This window comes from Miniopterus schreibersii (assembly GCF_964146895.1).
Source record: "Miniopterus schreibersii genome assembly, chromosome: 1".
In the NCBI taxonomy this organism is placed as follows: domain Eukaryota; kingdom Metazoa; phylum Chordata; class Mammalia; order Chiroptera; family Miniopteridae; genus Miniopterus; species Miniopterus schreibersii.
In genome coordinates, this window is record NC_138101.1 from 81,641,626 (window position 1) to 81,658,448 (window position 16,823).

Here is a 16,823-nt window from a genome sequence, read left to right on the forward strand (position 1 = left end):
AAAGGGAGATTTACAGGATGTGGGGGTATTGTATCCAAGACACACAGAAGCACAGATGTTGCACGCGAGTCTGGGCTCAGGGGTCTCCTCTGTCTCTGCCTCTCTCATCTGTCCTTCCCAGCATGTCGCTTTACTTTTTCTCCCTATGAACTACCTGCCTCTGATTCTCTATGCACTGGGCCAGACTTGGATGTGCCAGGATGTTCCAGATTAAGAACCATTAGAAACTTCTTACCGCCTCTAAGATACAATTCTAAATTTTCAGAAGAAAGTATCGATCATATCAGTGTTTCATTTCAGTTGTGTCATTTACAGCCTGGTATTGGGGATGCAAATATTGCTACAAGGGCCCTGTCCATGTGTGATGAGAATGGAGATGTGGGTCGTGCTATCATCCAAAAGTTATCTATGACTAGGGTCAGGGGTGGCAGTCCCCTTTGCAATCAATATGGGTACAAAAATGTTCTCTCATGGAATGGGTAATTTTAAAAAATATATATCTTTATTGATTTCAGAGACAGGAAGGGAGAGGAAGAGAGAGAGAGAAACATCAATTATGAGAGACTCGTCATTGATCGGCTGCCTCCTGCAGGCCCCTTACTGGGGATCAAGCCCGCACCCAGGCATGTGCCCTGACCAGGAATCGAACCTCGATCTCCTGGATCCTAGGTTGATGCTTAACTGCTGAGTCATGCCCAGCCGGGCAGAATGGGTAATTTTTTTATCCAAGATCAACCATAGTTCTTTTATAGGAAGCATGTTTCAGTATATCAAAGAAACAACTACCTTATTTGTATTTAAATAGGCTTATCTTATTTCCTTTCAATGACAATATGGTGCCATGAAGAGGTGAGTGATAGTATTCTATTTATTTTCTAAGGGCAATGGAGATTGTTATACTACTCATCCAGAGAGAAAATTGTAAGAAGTGGCCATTTGATAAAATGTACCGGGAGAGCCTAATGGTGTGAATAGAAAGTGCCCAAACCCAAGTCTGGTGCTCAGAGTTGCCTCATGGCCTTACAATAGCTTCATATGCCCCTCCATGGGGGTGTAGGTGGCTGCTGCTTTCCCATTGTCCCTAAGCTGTACCTCTACTCTAAATCTCATGGTTATGCATCACAGAATATCTCCTCTTCTCTACACTTCAGTGTTTGTTTTCTTTAATCATGTATCTTTCATAGCTGCCTTTTCCCACAATCCCTGTACATTAGGGACACTTGGCAAATCCTTTCATGAGTTGATCCATCAAAGAAGGGGTGAAAGGGGTTAGCATAACTCTTCAGTGTGCTCCATATGCAAGATGAACACAAAGTGCCATGGCATTTATCACCATCTCACGAATAAGAAAGCTGTGGAAGGATAGATGGAAACCAATTATCTACTGTGGCCGCTGGGTTTTACAAGACAAAACTTAGGTTCAGAGAGGTGAATGGTCATTCAGCTAGTCTGAGGAAACAATATTAGAGCCCAAGTACTTGTCCACCCATCAACATTGCTGGTGAATGTCCAGTGTGAAAATTCTCATTTGAGAGGAAAATAGTGCAGTCAGAAGCACATGGATTTGGCCTTTCCTGGGAAGAAATCCTAGAAAGTTGTTGGTCTAAGTTAAAGTTGCATAGCAAGAAGTTCTTGATTGCCCATCTGTTCTCCAGGTGTCCTGATTTCTCAGGGTGCCCAGAGTACTGCTCCATCTGGGCTTCCCCTCCATAAGAGTGGCCAGTCCCCAAACCCCAAGGCCCCGTTCAAATCCTTGGGACAAATTCTTCTTTAAATAATGTTTCTTTTCTTAATACTCACAGTACTTTACATCTGAATCTACCTTTAAATAGTATTTTTACTATGAGTTCTTAAGTAGTTTTAGCTTATTAGGTCTATAGTATAACAGCATCATTAAAAAAATTTCTGGACTCAAAAATTCAAGACCCTTTGGCCTTTTTTCTAGTGTTAGCATAGTAAAGAGGACAGGCTTTCACTTTACGTTATTGGTTAGGACAGAAGAGAGCGTGGATGTTGGAGGCAGAGGACCTGGGTTTAGGTTGCAACTCTCCAATTCTGAGACCCCTAGATAAGGGATTTAACTTTCCTTCTTTTAAAATTAATTTACTTTATAGTTACAGTTACCTTACAAAGTTATATTAGTTTCAGGTGTACAACATTTATATACCTTACAAAGTAACCACCCTGGTAAGTCTGGTACCCATCTGAGACCTACATAGTTATTACAATGCTGTTTACATCACCCTTCAAAGAAATGTCGCGTGACATGTTTCTCCTTGCTCTTCCCTCTTTATTTGGTTTCTTTGACTTTTTTAATGTGACAAACACTGAGCTTACACTGCTGCTTTCTTATGGAGAACCACATGAAGAGAGGAGAAAACTGGATAGGAATGGGCAATAGAGGTAAACACAGACAGAACATGAAACTGTCTGCAATACCAAAAGAATTTTTAAGTTTATTTTTAAAAATACCTCAAACACGTCTTTATAGAGACAGCCCGCTTATTTTCTGTTATACTAAAATTTTGCTGTATGTCATTCTATTATGGAACTCAATTTCTGCCAGAATCTGAGAGTGGAAATGAGCAGGAAAATCTGTGTAATTCTGCTTCACACTGAAGGCAGAAACTCTGCTCCACCTCATCCCCCATTTGGCTGAGTGATAGGAAGCTCACTTCTTCATGAGGCAGCCTGTCTGCTGTTCTCATACCGGAGTTATTAACTCGGTCTCTTTTATATATATATATATATATTTACTCTAAATTCATGTAACTTTATATTATTTATTATTTATTAATTAATTAATTTGTTTGTTTATTTTTAATGTTTCTTTATCTTTATTGTTGAGACCATCACAGATGTCCCCCTTTTAACCCCACTGATCCCCTCCACCCCATATCCATCCCACCCCTAGGCCCTCCCCACACCAATGTCCCCATCCATGGGCCATGCCCATAAACATACAAGTTCCCTGATTAATTTCTCCCCACCCACACCCTCCTCCCTGCCTTCCCTCTGAGATCCCTCAGTTTGTTCTAAGCTTCTATGTTACTGGATCCACTTTGTTCATCAGTTTATTTTGTTTATTATATTCTACATATAGGTGAGATCATTTGGTACTTGTCCTTCACTGATGGCTCATTTCATTTAGCATAATACTCTCTAGTTCCCTCCATGCTGTGCCAAAGGCCAAAAGGTCCTTCCTCTTCACAGCTGCATAGTATTCCATGGTGTAAATGTGCCACAGTTTTTTTATCCACTCATCTACTGATGGGCACTTGGGCTGTTTCCAAATCGTAGCTATTGTGAATTAAGCTGCTATGAACATAGGGGTGCATAAGTTCTTTACAATTGGTGTTTGGGATTCCTTAGGATATATTCCTAGAAGTGGCATCACTGGGTCAAATGGCAGGTCAGTTTTTAATCTTTTGAGGAAACTCCATACTGCTTTCCATAGTGGCTGCACCTGTCTTCATTCCCACCAGCAGTGTACTAGGGAGCCCTTTTCTCCACACCCACACCAGCATTTGTAGTTTGTTGACTTGTTGATGGAGCCATTCTGACAGGTGTGAAGTGATACCTCATTGTGGTTTTAATTTGCATTTCTCTGATGATTAGCGACCTTGAGCATTTTTTCATATGTCTCTTAGCCATTTGTATGTCCTCTTTGGAGAAGTGTCTATTTAGGTCCATTGCCCATTTTTTAATTGGATTGTCTGTCTTCCTTTTATTAGGTTGTATAAGTTCCTTATATATTTTGGCTATTAACCCTTTATCCGATGTGTGATTGCCAAATATGTTCTTCCATACAGTGGGCTCCCTTTTGTTTTGTTGACGGTTTCCTTTGCTATGCAGAAGCTTTTTATATTAAGCTCAATGATCCCTCTATTAGCTTCCCCTAGTTGGTCCCAACTCTACTCAGGAAGTACAGCAGAGCCCAAGCCTCTCATGATCCACTCATATTGGAATAGCAGTCATCCCTCACTCGTCCTAGTCTTCAAACCATTTCCCATATCATAAGGTTGCCCAGTTTATCACTGCCTCTTCCAAAGTGTAACTAGGATACAGCCATGTCAAGGGCTCCAGTCCCAAGCCTTGACATGTTTTCCGGGCAGTTTTATCCAGATCCAAAGCTCAGATAAGATGGTAACTTCTAAATTTGCATATACAGCCCAGAACCCTTTCATTTCAGTTCCACATATCCAGCTACTTGGGTGTTCCTCAGATACTTCAAGCTCAATATGCTCCTGACTATTTCTAGCACCTCCCTCCACACAGCTGTTAGGCACCTCTTATTCCCTGGCTCTGTGAATGCTTCACCACCCACTTGGCTACCCCAGGTAGAAATTTAAATCCCTCCCTCTCTTTCACCTCCCTCATCCCATTGTCTAAACACATCAACTATGCTTCCTTCATATTTCTCTTCTTCAGGCTCACAACTCATTCCTTACTTGAGGCCTCAGTTGAAAGTTTATGAAGTGATAGCGCTTGATTTTACTTATCTAAGGCTGCTGAGCTGTTTCAAGAACTGAGTCTTCTTTCTGACATGATTCTGTCTTTGTTAGGTTCAGTTCCTCTCAGTTCTTTTTTAAAAAAAATTAATTTATTGGGGTGACATTGGTTAATAAAATTATACAGGTTTCAGGTGTACAATTCTATAATACATCATTTGTATATTGCACTGTGTCTTCACCACCCCAAGTGAAGTCTCCTTCAATCATCATTTATCCCCCCTTTACCCTATTCTAACTCTTTCCACCCCACCCTCTCCCTCTGGCAATCCCTATACTGTTGTATGTGTCCATAAGTCTTTTTTTTAATTTGCTTAATCCCTTCACCTTTCTCACCCAGACCCCTCCCCCCTCCCCTCTGACAGCTGTCAGTCTGTCCTCTGTATCTATGGGTCTGCCTCCACTTAGTTTATTTTGTTCACTAGATTCCATATATAAGTGAAATCCTATGACACTTGTCTTCCTCTGATTGGCTTATTTCACTTAGCATAATACTCTTCAGATCCATCCATGCCATTGCAAAAGGTAATATTTCCATCTTTTTTACAGCTGAGTAGTATTCCATTATGTAAATGTGCCACAGCTTTTTTATCTACTCATCTACTGATGGGCACTTGGGCTGCTTCTAAATCTTGGTTAACACTGCAATGAACATAGGGGTGCATATATTCTTTCAAATTAGTATTTTGGGTTTTTTTGGATATATTCCCAAAAATGGAATTGCTGGGTTATAAGGCAGTTCCATTTTTAATTTTTTAAGGAACCTCCATACTACTTTCCACAGTGGCTGCACCAATATGCATTCCTACCAACAGTGCACAAGGGTTCCCATTTCTCCACATCCATGATAATACCTATTGTTTGTTGATTTATTGATAATAGCCATTCTGACAGGTTTGAGATATCTCATTGTGGTTTTAATTTGTATTTCTCTGATGATTAGTGACACTGACTGAGCATCCTCAACACCAAAAAAAGAAAACAGAAAACAATCCAATTAAGAGATGAGCAAAAGACCTGAATAGATACTTCTCCAAAGAGGACATACAGATGGCCAACAGACATAGGAAAGGATGCTCAATGTCTGCCTGAGTTCTTAAGCTCCATCCCCAATTCTTCAAACTGTTTCCAAAGTTACCCTGATCTTATAAATTTGATCACACCATTCATCCTGTTCTCAACATTCTTCAAAGTTTTGCTGGATTATCAGTATTCTAAGCACAGTTTAGGCAAATGTGGTGGTGGCTGCTCAATAATGACCTTTGCCATTTGATCTTTGAAGGACCTAATAACCCTTGAAGCACTTTGACCCCATTTGTCAGACAGCACACACTGCCTCTTAATGGATCCTACAAAAAAAATCCCACATTATTGAGAACCTGAATTTAAACATCTAAAGAGCAGCATATAAATGATGATGTTATTATTATTTATGCTTACCTTATACATTTAATAAAAAAATTTTTCTTCTTTCCTGATTAATTGACCAATCTTCCATTTAGGATGTCTATAGTAAATTAGTGCTTCTCATGATATCCCTTCTCTTTAATTGGGTTTTTATTATTAAAGCACAATAAACATTTTCCCTTTTTGTTTTTCAGTAAGATTCATAGAAAATACTGCTGAGGAAGTACTTCTTAATCAAGGATTCTGTATCCTGAGTTATAAGATGGTGAAATAATAAGCAAAATAATACTCTATTACTTTTGTCATTTTCCAAATATATTTTTCTCATCTCTCTTCTCTCCTTCCGTGTCCTACTTCCCCATTCCTTCCTTCAAGCTCACCATATTTTTCCTCCTACTTTCTGACAATGATAGACAATAATGCCTTTTTAGGGTCACTGCTGCAGTCACAGTTCACATTTATTGTCATCTGGTAACCGATGGCATTTAGTTAAGTCTTCAGCACAGTGTAAATATTCTCTTCATCTAGTGGAAGTCCACACCAACTGTATGTGATCTCCCGCTTGTCACTTGGCATTAGAAGATCAATGAAGCAGAAATGTGACTTTCCTAAACACATGCTTCAAAATCAGAAATCATTAAGCATAGTGTCTATTTAATTAAACATTAAGTTAGAAGAAAGATTTAAAAATACTAATTCTCTTTTTTTATTTTGCTGATTGCACTGAGCAGTCAGGCTCAGATTTGGGGAAATACTGAGATTCTCTGAGTACAAGTGGAAAGAGAAAAGGTAGCTTTATGGTGGTCTATGTTAAGTGTATTAGGTTCAGTGAATAACGTTTTAAATGTGTAAATGAACCAGTGAGCACAAAGGTACTTCTCAAACTATTTTCCTCCTCAATGAAGGTTTTACGAACAAAAATTGCAATATTTTGTCCACTTCTGAGTCATTCATAGAGAAGAGGATTATATAAATATCTGTACAGTTTTTAGAATTCCTAGTTATTTAGATGGAATAACTGGAAAAGAAGAAAGCTTCATATTATCTTCAGTAATCAGGGATTGTCTATTAAGGGATGTACTAAATCCCTTGCTGATAACACACCGTCCCCTTTAATTGGTCTCAATAAGTATGCTAAGAGATATCATGATTTATTTAGTAGATATAGTATCTACTTTCTTGAATAGTCAAGAAAAGATGATTATAGAAATATTCTTAAAACTATTAATAAGACTACGATGTGATCCAAGCAACCTGAATGCTAGTTAATTCCACAGAGACATGCTTTCAGTGATATAATGCATGCTCTGAATACAAAACAATGATCTTCTAGAATTCTATGTTCTAATACATTTGCATATTTTCTATAAATAGACTTCCCCTTTTATCAACCTTTCTCTCCATTGATGATATGCAAGGGCAGTGAGTTGAAAACACTTTCAGCAAAAATGGAACAAATTAGCCCTGATGTTCCCCTCCCTGCCCAGTAAGAAAATAGGGTATAAACATTAAGCTTTATGTTGCAAGTTTTAATTATTTTACTTCTGGTTGGTTCAAGAAACGAGATGTGGCCATAAAAGACATACATCTCAAATGTATTTGGCCCACTTACAACAAAAACTAGTAAGTGATTTATATATTAATGTATTGTCCATAGCTATATCTACACATTACATATTTTATTAAAATTGATGAACCGTTTTATACCAGTCTATTAGCAGTTTGATCACAACCCTCCATAAAGGCATAAAAACTAAATAATTATTTATTATTATTAAATGTCTAGATGTGGGATTTTCTGTTTATTTTTTTAATGTTCCTTCTTGGGAATTGTTGGGCTTCCTGACTTCAGATATTATATTAATGTCTTTTGATCAGTTCTAGAATATTCTTAACCATTCATTATCTTTTCAAATAATGCCTTTCTCTTTGTCGCTATATGGTCTCCTTCTGGACATTCAGTTCGACTTATGTTGGACCTTCTCACTCTATTGTTCATATCTTTTAACTGCTTTTTCATATTTCCCATCACTTTCTCTTTTAGTGCTGTATTAGGAATTTTAAGTCTATCTTCCATTTTACCAGTTCTCTATTCATTGTGTCAAGTCTACCATTTCACAAGTCCATTGTTTTTACTTTTAGCTATTATACTTTTCATTTGTAGAAAATCTTTTGTTTAAACATCATCTATTATTCAATATTGTTATAATTTATTCCTTTAAAAAAATTTTTTATCCTCACCTGAGGATATTTTTTTCATTGATTCTCAGAGAGAGTGAAAGAGAGAGAGAGAGAAACACTGATGTGAGAGAGACACATCAATTGGCTGCCTCTCACCCTCACCCTTACCTGGGTCAGGGATTGTACCTATAACTGAGGTCTGTGCCCTTGGTCAGAATTGAACCAGGGCCTTTCAGTATGCAGACCAATGATCTAACCACTGAGAAAATCTTGGTAGGGCTGTTCTTTAAATATATAATACATTTATTTCATATCCCATATCTAATAAGTTCCATATTGGCAATTTATGTAGTTCTCATCCTGTAGAATTATTTTTCCTTCCTGACTCTTGTTCATGTTCACTTGTTTCCTCATGTATTTAGTAAATTTTTATTGTGAGCTCATGTTTTTGGACTTTATTTGTGGAAATTCTTAAGAGACTTGAATATAAAGCACATTCTTTTTAAGAGGATTTTCATCTTCTGCCACCAGGCAGCTGGGGGCACTGCCAAGCTGGAGCATTAAATAAAATTTTGGACTATTTTTTTTTGGGGGGGGGGGTTAATTCTCATCCACAATAATATTATTGTAGGCCCTAAGGCTACCTGAGTGAAAATATGAAGATTTACATTCTTAGAATATTCCTTTCTTTTATTCTTCTCTGTACAGAGATGAAGTTAAGAGTTTTTTCCACAGTGTCCCTCTGCAGGTATCTTTTCTTGTTCATTCACCAGTGATGTCACCCTGGCTATATGTAGAGGTCTCTTAATGACTACCACCCTTCTTGGAACTCAGGATTGACTTCACTGATTGTGTCTATTAAAGTTCTCTAGGCCACAAGAGATTGACAGAGATCACTACAGCAAGTGATGGCTCCAGCTTTCACTGATTCCTTTGCATTGAAATGCCTTCCTTCCTCCCTTCCTTCCTTCCTTCCTTCCTTCCTTCCTTCCTTCCTTCCTTCCTTCCTTCCTTCCTTCCTTCCTTCCTTCCTTCCTTCCTTCCTTTTTTTTTCTCCCTGAGGAATTCTTTTATTTTCTTGTTAGATCAATTAGGCACTAAAAAGGATATATATATATATTTGATTATATGTACAGTGGTACCTCGGTTTTCGAATGTAATCCGTTCTGGACGACTGTTCGAGGTCTGAAACGTTGGAAAACCAAGGGATCAACAGCCGACAGCTAGGCCTCAGGATCTTGCGCTCAGCAGAAGCCATGTGGCATGTTCGACTTCCGAGGCATGTTCGAAAACTGAAGCATTTACTTCTGGGTTTACTGTGTTCGTAAACTGAAATATTTGTCAATGGAGATGTTTGAAAACCGAGGTACCACTATACATATAATTTTATAAAAATACAGTGTTTTTAACTTTGCTTTCTTGGGAAGGCATTCTCTGAACATCTGTTAGGTACAAATATATGAACATTATTGTTTGGGAATAATAACGTTTTTTAAAAATATGTTTTTATTGATGTTTTTTAGAGAGAGAAAAAGGGAAAGGGGGAGAGAGAAACATTGATGAGAGAAATATCCATCAGCTGCCTTTTGCATGCCCCCTACTGGGAATCAAGCCCAAAACCTGGACATGTACCCTGACCAGGAATCAAACTGGCGACCTGTTGGTGCATGGGACAATGCTCAACCAACTGAGCCACACCTGCCAGGGTGGGAATAATAATTTTTCCCCATTATTATTTGTTATTATTCTAGCTATAGCTATTTAAAAATCCTTGTGAAATAACTTTAATAAAAGGACAGAAATAGAAGAGGCTTGATATTTTCCTAATACATTACCTTTATATATTCAAGACATCTTCACAAATCTCTATCAATGTAAATAGAAATTTCATCATAAAAGATTCACATTATGTTGTGCTAGAAATTAAAGTAGCAAATTAGTCCTCAACTTCTGAGAAAGAAGTTCACAATTAAAAACTAAAAAACTCTACTCTCAGGGACATAGGAAGGATAGCTAAAGAAATACTAACAAACCATATGAAATAATTATGTGATGCAAATAATACATTACAAATGAGAATGTAAAGATGCTTAATGGCTCCCCATTGCCTAGTCTTTCTTCTTAAAGTGGAGTAGGGTTACTCCCAGTGCTATGTGATAGGCTTTTGTGGATACCTGAAGCTATAAATTAAACATGGTAGGAAAATTTTAATTATTATGGCAATTCAGTTAAACACAATGTTATGTTAAATGAACAATATATTATGATCTTGATTACAAGACTTGGCATCCTTTTAAATATAAAACATTGCAATGAAAAATTCATACTTGGAGTATTTGTTTGCAGCCACAGAAGTGGCATGAGTGTATTTGTTTCTTTTGGGAGGGAATGTTTAGAATACTCTGGCCCATAGTTTTATTTATTTATTTATTTATTTATTTATTTATTTATTTATTTATTTATTTATTTATTATTTATTTTTATTTTTAAATTTTTAAAATATGTTTTTATTGATTTCAGAGAGAGGAAAGGAGACAGAGAGAGAGAGATAGAAACATCAATGATGAGAGAGTCATTGATCAGCTGCCTCCTGCACACCTCTGACTGGGGATCGAGCTTGGAACCCGGGCATGTGCCCTGACCGGGAATCGAACCCGATCGCCTGGATCCTAGGTCGAAGCTCAACCGCTGAGCCACGCCCGGCTGGGCTGGCCTGTAGTTTTAAAAGAAAGTTTCAAGTTGCTGTCCACAAGCCTTAAGGTTTCAGTTCTGCTTTGACCCTTGAATGCTGGAGTAACCTAGGGTCCTCAGACATGGGCCGTGTTCTCTTTTGTATACCTCCCATCCTCTCACCTCTCTAGGTGATTCATCCAGTCCCATCGCTTTAAATAACATTTATCTACTGGTGATTTACTCACTTGTATGCCCTGATCTGATTTCTAGATCCAGGTTTCTAACTTCCTATCTGGCACTGGCGCTTAGATACTGAATAGCTAGATCACATTCATATCAAAAACAGGACTTTTGACTTTCTCAGTTCCCAGAGCCTGCTCCTTGCCTTAATTCCCATTACTCTCTCTCGCTTTTCCTTGTTTAATTTTTGTCATAGAACCCACATTATAAAGTAAGCCCTGGGGGACTACAGCCTTCATTTATCATGGCCTTCAACTTATTTAGAGCCTAGAACAACACGTCACATATAGCAGAAACCCAATAACTGTTCATTGAAGGAAAGAAAAAAATTAAACATCCTCTCTTTTGAAATTATTTCAAATAGCTCCCTCTTTCTCTCCACCTCTTTCTCACCAGTTCTCTTTTACTCAGTCAACACTGATCTGCTTTGCTATTTCTTAAATGCAACAAAATGTTTTATCATGTTTCTCCGCCCCCCCCCCCCCCCCCCCCCCCCCCCCCCCCCCCGGTAAATGCCCATTACCTGGAGAAATAGCCTGCTCTGCTTCTTCTATGCACTCATACAATTTTGTACATAAATCTTTCAGAAAATTCTAATATCCAGATAGTCTGGATATCTCAGTTATTAGATGATCTTTCTCAAGGGCAAGAACCACATTTTATTTATTTTTTTAAACTTTTTGATGTTTAGCACAATGCCAGACACAAAGCAAATGGTCAACGAGGTTTTGTTTTTGTTTTTGTTTTCTTGGGGGAGGTACAGGAGGAGGACTGGTAAGTAAAAGCACTGTAAAAATCATATTTTCAGAAAACAATGTTATCAACAAGATCAAGTATTAAAATATTGTCTCAAAAATGTCAATCTAATGTTTATCTAACATATATTGAAATAAAATTTCTTAAGTTTATTAATTTCAAGATAATGAATATATATAGCTTGCAGTATACTAGTATAATATGATATATATTCATGATGCATATAATGAACTGTCATATATAAGCATAATATTCTGTAGTCTGAACAAATAACTATGTTTAAAGTCTAAGTTATATATTGTATTTCTAAAGATGAATTACCAAGAAATACAAAGTATAACAAAAATATGTAATTTTGACAGATATAGTTCACCTATGTTTTTTGTATATAAGAAACAATTATTCTCTAGTTTATGTTGGTAATGTAATTGTACATTTTGGAAACATGGGAAATAAAAATTAACCTGAACTCATCTGACGTTTTCCATGTTGCAAAAAGGGGAGAAAACCATAAAGGTGGAGTTTTTTGCTTAATTTAAGACCCTAGAGATCATTAACTCAGAAACCATAATCTTTAACCCAGTACAGCAGCATTATTAAGAAGAAGGGTTTTCCTCTGTCTAGATTTTCAAATTCCCAGACACATATGCTACCCACTTCTGGCCATGATCTAAGTATAATGTGATTATAGAAAAGGTAAGTAGCTTTATAAGCAGGCAGACCTAGAGGTTGATGATAGCTCTCTCCTAAATGGCCAAGATTATTGAAACTATTCTTAAGAACATATACAGCATATAATGATGTACTGAAATGGTTTATTTGCTTGGGAGAATTTTTACAAATACATCCCCAAAATAACAAGTTAACCGCACACTCTTTCATCTATACTAATTCTGATTATTTTTCAAATGACCAGATTCTGATAACTTAAATAAATCCAATGGAATAGACGTATTTTGAAAATATGGAGGCTCATTAGACTTTAAAACTTAAAGTTGGAAGCAATATATATGACAAAATAAAAATCTGGGTTCAGGGAATGAAAGTGAAAAAGTAGTTCAGGTGGTAAAATATTCTACTGAGGTTGACAAATTTTCTCATTTGTGATTGTATACACTCTTAATGTCTTTATAGAGAAAAAATTTCACTAGGACACAGATCTAAAGTTTTAGAAGGTATTGAATAATATAGACTTTGGAAAGTATTTGTAAAAATAGTTTGTTACTTTAGCTTTCAACTCAAGTAAAAGGAGAAATAGAAAATGATTTTATGATTTTCTAATTTTATTGAGCTAAGAAATATATTCCTTTATAGGGTCCATTAGAGATAAGCAACCAAAAGCAAATCTGTGTATTATAAACATAAGAGATACTGCTCACAACTTTTCAGCATGAAATGAGCCCTGATTATAGCTTAGTTACATAGATAAAATTCAATAAAGAGTCAGCACAACCACTGAGAGCACAACTCACTGCCCAGTTATCTTGCACTTGGAGTAAGCAAGTAACAACAGGGAACTGGGAGTGTAGGTAGCATGTACAAGAGATGTTACATATCAGAGGTCAAGAGCAGTGCATGTCAAGAAAGTGAACATTTGAAGGGAAACCTAAAGATCCAGCAGAGTTTTGCCTTTCTGAATAATGTATATAGAAAAAAAGAGCATTGAGTTAGAAGACATCAGTCAAGCCAGTGCACATTTAGTCTTGATTAAAAAAAGTAACTCTAGAGTTTTCCCATGTGTATCAAAAAGAGATAAATTACATGACCTTTAAGTTTGTATCCCACTAAAATTCGAAGACTTGTTAATTCTTTTTATCCTCAGTAACCTACACTTCTCCAACGCAAACACATTTAATATTTTTTTATCAGACCCGTGAGTTATTGACCTCCTCAGGCTAGGTAGACTACGTCATGTAACTGAAAATACACGGATTAGCTTAAAAAACATATTAATTTTAAGAAGTGGTCTCATATTCCTTTTCTGACATATTGCATTTTAACAGAATCAAGTAAGGAAATGAAATACAGGAATACATGTTACTTACATTTCTTAATTCTCATATATTACTAGGTAGAAGAAGACAAATATAGATAAGGTTAGTAAAGGGAAGTAAGGAGAATTCTAGAAGTAAATATTAATTTTCAATATTCACATAGTCAGAGCTCATACTATACCTGGTTGAAAAAAACTAACATTAACTACTGCTAAGCAGCATTAAGTATGTTTAGTTTTTATTTGTAAAACAACTGTCCAGGGTAAGCTATGTGGGTTTTAGTAATAAGATGGAGAGAGGCTTACTGGCCTGTGTAATGCATGATTCTGAACCAACTTATGTCAATAATAAGCCCAAACTATAAATTTAGTAAATGTAAGCACAGGTTACCATAATTTTGTTGAAGAAATACTGTGCCCTTGACCTTAGCTGTACTAGAAAATGAGTGACATTGGTCACAAAAACAGTCAGATAAAGGAATATACATGATGACTACAGACCCACTATTGCTTCTGAAGGACACTTAGACAAAGTGCAGGCCCTACAGTGGGTGATGACCATTTACTGATATTACCACCTTGTTACAGGAAAAAGCAGTACATTAAGGACACCTTTTAGGGACACTGCCTACCCATAGCCACAATTACCTTCCATGATACTTCACTGTGTAAGAGTTCGATGTGCAAAGGCCTAATGTCACCACAGCCATCAGTAGTATCCAGAATGAATTTAAACCCTACTAGAGAGAAACACACTTATTGTGCTCCTGCTATTAATATTTTTTAATTTATAGAGGTGGACAATATTGGGCTGCAGGTATCCACAGATAATCTCAGTCAATATGTGCTATGGCAAATAAGATGCATGTGAGGTTACTCCTTGTGCATAGAGAGTGTTGTAGGTGTTTTCCTGGTGTAGGTACATGTGTGATATTTGTGCAAGAATAAGTTTTTACCTCCCTCAGCAACTGAAAGTAAATAGAAACCCCTCTGCACTTGACTTAGAGTATTTACATGGCACACGTGCTCTTGAAAGCACTGGGCTTGCAGTGACTGAGTCATTAATCCTCACCATTACTTCTTCCCATAAGCCACATATTATTGTTCTTTAATAGTTGACAAAACTCAGTTAGGAAGGATAATTGCCTTGCTCAAGGCCAAAGAGGAAGCTTGTGTTAGAAAAGAATTAGACTTGAGTAATTTTTGGCCTACAGGCTTGTACTTGGACCACCAGGTGATGGGCAATGGAAGAGCCTTTCTTAAATTGCATGCACAGTACTTGTGTGTGTGTATATGTGTAGGTACATCTGTGTGTACATACTCAAGTGTATAAGCATGAGTGTACATAATGGGATTATAAGGTCCCATATTCAACATATACTTCCTTTTCTCAATGTTAGAAAAACATTTACAGTAAAGTGATAAATGTATTAATTCTGAAATTTGCTATCTTCTTTTTTTCTGTGTTTTGTGTCTGAAACACCAACTTTGGGCAACACATAAAAAGGATGTCAACAGACAGTTCTTTTAGAATGTCACCAGTTTTTTTTTTAGGGATCAAACTATCTAATCGCAAGGTTTTGATTAATTTTATTCATGGCTCTGATGAACAAATTGTTTTTCTCTATAGGGTGCTCTAACATAGTGGTGAAGTGTGCAGGTTCAGGGGCCCAAACTGACAGAATTAGAGTTCTGGTGCACCTTTTCTGTCTGCATGATCTTGGGGAAATGACCGAAACTCTCTGTCTGTTTCCTCTTCTGCAAAATAGGGATAGAAATAGTACTATGCCATAGGATTGTTGTAAAGATTATATGATACAATATACTGTCTCAGTAGAGATAGCTCAATAGAGCTTAGATATCATTATTGTCATCATCATTACAAATATATAGGATATAGAACTATCTTTTTAAACTAAGTTAGGGGTCAGTACTCAAGTCCACTTCAAAAAAAAAAGCTTTTCTTTATTTAGAGCAGTTAAGAGACAAAAATAAGTAAGTAAATAAATAAAATTAGAACAAAACAATTTTGGGGAAATATACCTAAGCTAAATTCAGGAAAATACAAAATCTTAGGAAGAAATGTCACATTCTCAGATGTTGACTCATACAGTCATCCTGAATAAAATTGTTGGTGCATATCCACAAACTACAACCTTCTTCTTTCATTTGGTAGGTTTTCATCGGGAATAAAGTTCTCCATGCATAAAAATCAGATATTAATGTTGCTGACCTAAAGTTTATTGGTTGCCAGGCTCTTCTGTTCCAGACCATTGGCTTAGAATGCAAAGCACAGTAACATCAAAACAGTGTGTTTGCTCACATCACCAATCATGAATGTATGGTACCATCAAAATGGAACAAACAGCCTGGCTCAGTGGTTAGAGCGTCGGCCCGCAGACTGAAGGGTCACAAGTTCGATTCCCTGTCAAGGGCACATACCTAGGTTGCAGGTTCTCCCCGCCCCAGTTGGGGCTCATGCAGGAGGCAACCAATCGATGTGTCTCACATAGATGTTTCTTTCTCTCTCTCTCTCTCTCTCTCTTCCTCCTTCTCTTCCACTCTCTTTCTAAAAAGCAATGGAAAAAGTATCCTCGAGTAAGGATTAATGAAACAACAACAAAAAAATGGAACAAAGATAACTATGTGGTAAATAAAGCACACAGATCTAGTGCTTATATACAGAAAATAACACCATGTATTTTGGTCTTAAAATAATCGGAGTAAGAGAGCTTCTTGGAAATTAAAAGTATGATGATTATCAAAATTAGGCAGTAGAAGAGGTGGAAGATAAGGTCAAGGAAATCTGGGTGACATGAAATGACAGAGCTAAACATACAAGGACGGTCAGTGTCAGAAAGTCTATGCAGCGGGTTCAACAGCCAACTCATAGGAGGTCCATAAAGAGAAAAGTTAGAGCAAATACAGAGGAATTAATTATCAAAGAATTAATAAAAAATAATTTGTGGACTAATGAATCTCAGAGGGAAGGGGGGTGGGGAGGTTTGGGGGGGGGGGGCCGAAAGAGATTAACCAAATAATTTATAAGCATATATGCATAA

General features: G+C 36.9%; 1 protein-coding gene across 1 annotated transcript in view; it reads right to left on the reverse strand.

The window, feature by feature from the left end:
• KIAA1217 overlaps positions 1 to 16,823 on the reverse strand; it is a 695,304-nt gene that overhangs the window by 400,672 nt on the left and 277,809 nt on the right. The gene's annotated exons all lie outside the window — the stretch shown is intronic.